The sequence below is a fragment of the Lytechinus pictus genome, chromosome 12 (genome assembly GCF_037042905.1).
Source record: "Lytechinus pictus isolate F3 Inbred chromosome 12, Lp3.0, whole genome shotgun sequence".
Lineage (NCBI taxonomy): Eukaryota > Metazoa > Echinodermata > Echinoidea > Temnopleuroida > Toxopneustidae > Lytechinus > Lytechinus pictus.
This window is the reverse complement of record NC_087256.1, coordinates 23,433,418-23,440,000: the sequence shown is the minus strand read 5'-3', so window position 1 is coordinate 23,440,000 and position 6,583 is coordinate 23,433,418. Positions and strand designations below refer to the sequence as shown.

The window sequence follows — 6,583 nt, the reverse complement described above, 5'->3', positions numbered from 1 at the left end:
CTTTAAGTCCTTTCAACATTCAACATGTTTTGGAATATGTGCATGATATGCCAATAATATAAAAATATTGGGAGCAAGGATAAAAATTTCAATCAATAGATTATATTTTCTAATTTCCATCCATGATAAGATATATATACTGAATTGTCTCACTCACGATATTGCAACCAATTATGGTTTCAAAATTTCAATGTGTTCAGAAAAAAAAAAACCTCTCTTGACGATTCAAAAAATAGAAAATTACCTTTTTATTTTAGGGATTCTTTAATCTATTTATTAGTTATTCTTCATGAGGTTGAAAATATAGAAGTCAGAGATTCCAAGGAGAATCTCCATTAATTCTATTCATAACAAATGTTTTATTCCCCCTCTCGCTAATCTCAACATAGTGCTCTTTTTATAGATCTACATGGTCTGAAAAAGTGTAACATCGTTTGACAATTAACAATCTGGGACTAGATCAATATAGTCCCAATAGTCTTTATTTCACACAGCTGGTACTACTGAATACCCAAATAAATTTGGAATTACTTACGGTTCATTAGTTGTGCTATCAATAGGATTGCATTTGTAAGGTCCCCAGGTTATTCTGCAAAAAAAAAAAAAAATACAAGCTTGCAAATTAACGTTAGTCACTTAGTACCAACAACAAGCTCGGCTCTAAAGTTATTACCCGGTAGTCTTAATCAAAGCCCAAGCCTAAATATAGAAACTGCATGTTCAAGGGGAGATGTTGCAAGGACAAGGGGAGTAGACTAACTAAGATTGGGGATTCAATGATGGCCATGGACCTATCCACGGAGGATTATCTCCCGGGGGGGGCACTCGACCAAAAAAGTGGTAGGGGTATGCCGCGGGCAAGACAAAAAACGGGGGCCTTGGAGCGGGCTGATTGTAAAAAGGAGGGTCCTCGGAACGGGCTTCGGAACTACAAATGTTTGTGAAAACGGGGGTCCTTAGAACGGATCGCCAGCGTGTGATGAGTGCGTATGCATCCCTATGGAACGGGCATGCGTATATGATGCAGCTAGCGCGGCCTCCGCCGGGTGCGCTGCCGCAGAGGCGATGGTCGGACAGCGCTCTGCCGCGCGGCCGTTTTTCACCAAAATTGCAGCTCCTTGTAGCAGATAAATGCGACCGCAACAAAAAATATGCGAAGCTTTGGAGCGGATCTCTTTCTTCTTTTTTCTCGATAAGAAGAAAATGCTCCCGGGGGGGGCACTCGACCAAAAAAGTGGTAGGGGTGTGCCGCGGGCGAGACAAAAAACGGGGGCCTTGGAGCGGGCTTATTGTAAAAAGGAGGGTCCTCGGAACGGGCTTCGGAACTACAATTTTGTGAAAACAGGGGTCCTTGGAACGGATCGCCAGCGTGCGAGTACGTGTGTATGTACCCCTATAGAACGGGCATGCGTGCATGATGCAGCTAGCGCGGCCTCCGCCGGGTGCGCGCGCTAGCGCAGAGACGATGGTCGGACAGCGCTCGGCGGCCGCTTTTCACCAAAATTGCAGCAGATCAATGCGACCGGAACGGCGTAACGAAAAATATGCGAAGCTTTGGAGCGGATTTTTTTTTCTTTTCTCGATAAGAACAAAGTGCTATGCCTTGGAGCGGCTTTCTTTGTTTTTTGTCTCAATAAGACAAAAATGCTATGCCTCGGAACGGAAATTTGAGTGTGAAAATGGGGGTCCCCTCCGCGGCACATACCCACTATGCATTATATACTGAGTGCCCCCCCCCGGGAAAATGCTATGCTTTGGAGCGGCTTTCTTTGTTCTTTTTCTCAATAAGACAAAATTGCTATGCCTTGGAACGGAAATTTGAGTGTAAAAATGGGGGTCCCCTCCGCGGCACATACCCACTATGCATTATATACTGAGTGCCCCCCCCCCCGGCCCCCGGGGATTATCTATATATTGTTACTGGGGGGTGCTGTGACAATGCTCAGCACCCCCAGACCCAGTAACAATCATGACAATGTCTAGAATAATCCTCCGTGGTCGTGGATAGGTCCATGAGGCATGATGGCTGGTCATAATAACAAATTTTGATGAAGTTTGAACTTAAGACCAAGACGGAGATCATTAATATAATAAGAACAGCATGCATGCAGCACGAGTGACGGCGATGATGGACCAGCACCACCCGAGTGGCAAGCCAAGGGTTCATTACATGCCACCGCGCACAGAAAAATCAAGCCATAGAACTAGAACTAGAAGTCGTGTGTTGTGGACCCAAGAAGTGAGATCCCAGCACGCGCGACCCACTAGTTAGAAATCCACTGCCAAACGCGGTTCGTGGTGCGAGGTTAGTATACTATAATACTAACCTCGCAATACGTGTGAGTGGACCAGCACCAGCTACAGCTTGCACCAAGTGACAACGGCAGAAGGAACAGCCGCAGCCGCCCCCCGGCCGACCGGCGCCCCTGACATGGCTGCTGCAGTGCCAGCTAAGGCACACGGCCGCGGGAACGTACTCGCGCCACATGAGACACAATTGATGAGAACATCGACACTCTAGATAGTTCCAATCAATAATGAGTTCCAAGATGAAATACTGTTTGATCCTGGCATTACCTGCAACGTTACTGCTAACAATTATGGTTAGCTTTATGCGCCGACATTATGATCTGCATCTGTGTGTAGGACTGTAGCTGACGACATAATTTTTAGCGCTTATGGTTATGGTATCACATGACACAAGAGGGAGACAAAATGTAACCAGTTTATATATTCTGCCAATATGCCAACAAAATATCTGTTAAATCTCATTCGTCAGCAGAAGAGGCAAACAGTTTCAAACACTGAAAAACAAGTTATCAAAATTCTGCCTCCCAACCGGCACAGTTTATAAGAGTCTCAGACTCAGAGTAGCATTAAAATTAGATGGAACCAATCGAAAGTGGGAAAAGCTAAATGAAAAACATATAACATTTTTGTTTTAAAAATGAATGAGTCTTAAACTAGCTGATCGATTGGCCATGGGAAGCGAGGGTGCTGGGGTGCAGCTAAAGCACCCCAAGATTTTCCTGGGTGTGCTGCGTGTATTTTTCTCCATTGGCAGCACCCCCTTGAATTCTGTAGGTGTGATAAATGTAACACAAAAATGCCCCCCCCCCCCTTTTTTTTTTTTTTTGCTTGTCAAATTTACATCAGCACAAGGGCCCTGCCCAACCCCATGTTTTTTCTTTTTTGTTGTTGCTTGTCAAATACATCAGCACCCCCAGTTAAAATACCGTTCCAACCTCTAAGGGCCCTGCCCAACCCCCGTGTATCCCCCCCCCCCTGATCTCTGATCCTCTAGGGAGGGCACAACCTTACCATATATAGGCACCATCAGCTCGTGACAGATTCTGAGCTCAAGAACCAGTGACTAAAAATATATTCACAGAATTCTCGATGACATATAGTCCAGGGGCCTGTTGCAAAAAGAGTTGTGTTTAAAAACAACTAAAATCAATAACCGTGCATCCCATTGGCTTAAAGTCAAGTTTTTATGAGTTACGTTTGATTGCAATTCTTTCTGCAACGGGCCCCAGATACCGAAGGGGTCATATGCCTCGACATTTCCACCAATGAGCTAGGAGGAAGGAAGTGAGGTAGGTGTGTGACGTCCATGTCGTCTGCCCATTTCTTTTCCGTGTTTCTCATTGGTTTAATTTACTTTAACAATCTTTAAATTTTAATGTTTTTTATTTATCGATGGGAGGGGGTAGCATTTCTTTCTATTCCTGCATATAGACAGGCTACCCTTCTGCACTCTAATGCTTGTAATCGGTGTCAGGATAATCATACACCATATGCGCCATGGATTTTGAAAGTGACACTAAAAGTGACACTAAATAGGCCGGCCTAGTGTTAATATATCAAATGAAAAGTGCAATGATACGCCAGTCGGTTATAGACCAAACACCATGAATGGGCAAATGTAATATTAAGCGTCAATTACTATAACTGAATAAAACAATCGGCTTCCGATATCTTAATAAGGCCATGATCTGTTATTGAGAAAAAGAGCAAACAAAATCTTACTTTTTTATGTATAAATCATTGGTCTCGTCCGACAAAGAGCTGGCGGCGCCATGACGAAAACATCCCATTAGAAACAGCACACCAGATTTTCACACTGTTACTGAAGATTTAATCCTGTAATCCTAAGACGCTTGTCCTTAATACAATTACTACTAATACACCTCTTCTATTGTGTTTCTGGTAATACTATAATCCCCTCCAAGTATTGTACTAAGCCGGACAGTTATATGCAAATTAACTTGTGATGTGGGGGGGGGGGGGGCTGTGCATACAATCATTCCCTGTGTGTTATCAATAAGTTTTCCTAATTGGTGAAATAAAATGAACTACATAATTTGTGGGGAGGATGTAATAGATTTGTATTCCTTCTATTTATCATCATTATCAACCAATGGAGCTATTTACACGATTTACCCCTGATAGTTTACCTCTCCTCCCTCTTCTATATTTAGTTCATACATTTTATATTTTAAATGCATTCTGCATTTTATATCTTCAAGAAGAATATATTTTCCTTAAATACTTTATAAAGTGAATATGAAGATAACAAACATCTGAATATAAGCAAACTTCTTTTAGTTTCATATTTAACAGTAAACATGCACTATGTATATTCATCAGGGGCCGCGGAAGTGGGGGGACTATAGTGGGACTATAGCCCCCCCCCCCCAAGAAAAAAAAAAAAAACGTTAAAAAATGATCATAGGATTGTGGATTTTTTTTGCATGGTCCCCCCACTTTGAAACCGTTCCGCACCCCCTGTTCATAATAATAAGTTATAGCATTTATGAGGCCCGGTATGAGGCACAAATTAACTTTGCCTATTCAATGGTGCAATAATTATATATGCAAGTATAGTTATAATTCACGTATATTATTCATACATGTAGTTATAATAAGCTGTGGTCCTATACTAAAATAAATGTAAACAAAACTAACTGAAATGGCATTTAGCACCCCCTCACCCTTCCAGTTCAGAAGTGAAGGTCATAAAATTAAATTATTCACCAGAGATGTGTATAATACTTTGATCAACAAATGTGTATCCACACAAGGACGAGCAGATACAAAGCTTGCCGTTTCGAGAGGGCCTTTATAGAGTACAAGGAATCATAGCTGCAAATTCAGACTTTTTAACTTGGAAGGGTTTCCACAGCAGACTACACTTAGACCACTATTATCATCTACCATCTTAAAGGACAAGTCTAATACAACAAAATAGTTTATATGAATAAAACGAGAAAAATCCAACTTGCATTGAAAATCGCATTGAAATCAGATGTAAAATAAGAAAGTTATAACATAACAAAACACTTGGGCCTATGTGCACATCCTGCATAGTCGATAGGCAAATTAGAGGACTGATGACATTATCCAGTCACTATTTCTTTGTATTTCGTTGTATTAAATACAAAATATTCGAAATATTCTCCCAATTGTTATGTTAACCAAAATTTCATATTCTTCTTACTTAACATCCAATTTTATTGAAATTTTCATGGTTACATTTGTATTTATGATTTATTAAAATCATCATTTTTTCTGGGGTGGTCATGACCTTTAAGTCAGTTGAATAGAAACCGGTTTTAAAGTTAAAGGACAAGTTCATCTCAACAAAAAGTTGATTTGAATAAAAACAGAAAAATCTAACAAGCACAATACTGAAAATATCATCAAAATCGGATGTGAAAATAGGAAAGTTATGACATTTTAAAGTTTCGCTTCGATTTTACAAAATAGTTATATGAACATCCCGGTCATTATGCAAATGAGGGAACTGATGACATCACTCACTCACTATTTCTTTTGTATTTTGCTATATGAAATATGAATTTTCTTCTCATTGTCCTGTGAAACAAAGTGTTTTTTGCCTTGAACATGTGGAATTACCATTGTTTAACAGTTATGATTCAGTAAAGTTGGTCCTTATTGTCAAATCTGTTAAAATTTAAATATTGTATAATTCATACAATAAAAATACAAAAGAAAGAGTGAGTGAGGGACATCATCGATTCTCTCATTTGCTTGTGACTAAATTGTGCATATAACTGTTTTGTAAAAAATAAGCGAAACTTTAAAATGTCATAACTTTCTTACTTTTCATCCGATTTGGATGAAATTTTCAGCATTATGCTTCTCTGATTTTTCTCTATTGAATAAAATCCGGGGGGGGGGGCGGCACTCAGTATATAATGCATAGTGGGTATGTGCCGCGAAGGGGACCCCAATTTTTACACTCAAATTTCCGTTCCAAGGCAAAGCATTTTCGTCTTCTTGAGAAAAAAAAGAAATCCGATCCAAAGCATATCATTTTGTTCTTATCGTGAAAAAAGAAAGAAATCCGCTCCAAAGCTTCGCAAATTTTCCGTTACGCCGTTCCGGTCGCATTGATCTGCTACAATGAGCCGCGATTTTGGTGAAAAGCGGCCGCGGAGCGCTGCCCGACTATCGCCGCTTCGCTAGCGCACCCGGCGCCTGTGCCGACGGGCTAGCTGCATGCACGTATGCCCATTCCATAGGGATGCATAAACATTTGTAGTTCCGAAACCTG

The 6,583-nt window shown here is 40.8% G+C and overlaps 1 protein-coding gene across 1 annotated transcript in view; it reads right to left on the bottom strand.

Moving 5' to 3' along the window:
• Positions 1-4,075, bottom strand: part of LOC129272589 (fibrocystin-L-like) — a 100,685-nt gene extending 96,610 nt beyond the window's left edge. The window contains exons 1-2 of the mRNA XM_064107388.1: positions 4,033-4,075; positions 536-589 (exon numbers count right to left, since the gene is read on the bottom strand). The gene's annotated coding sequence lies outside the window, so the exon portion shown is untranslated. The remainder of the gene's footprint in view (positions 1-535; positions 590-4,032) is intronic.
• Positions 4,076-6,583: the final 2,508 nt, after the last annotated feature.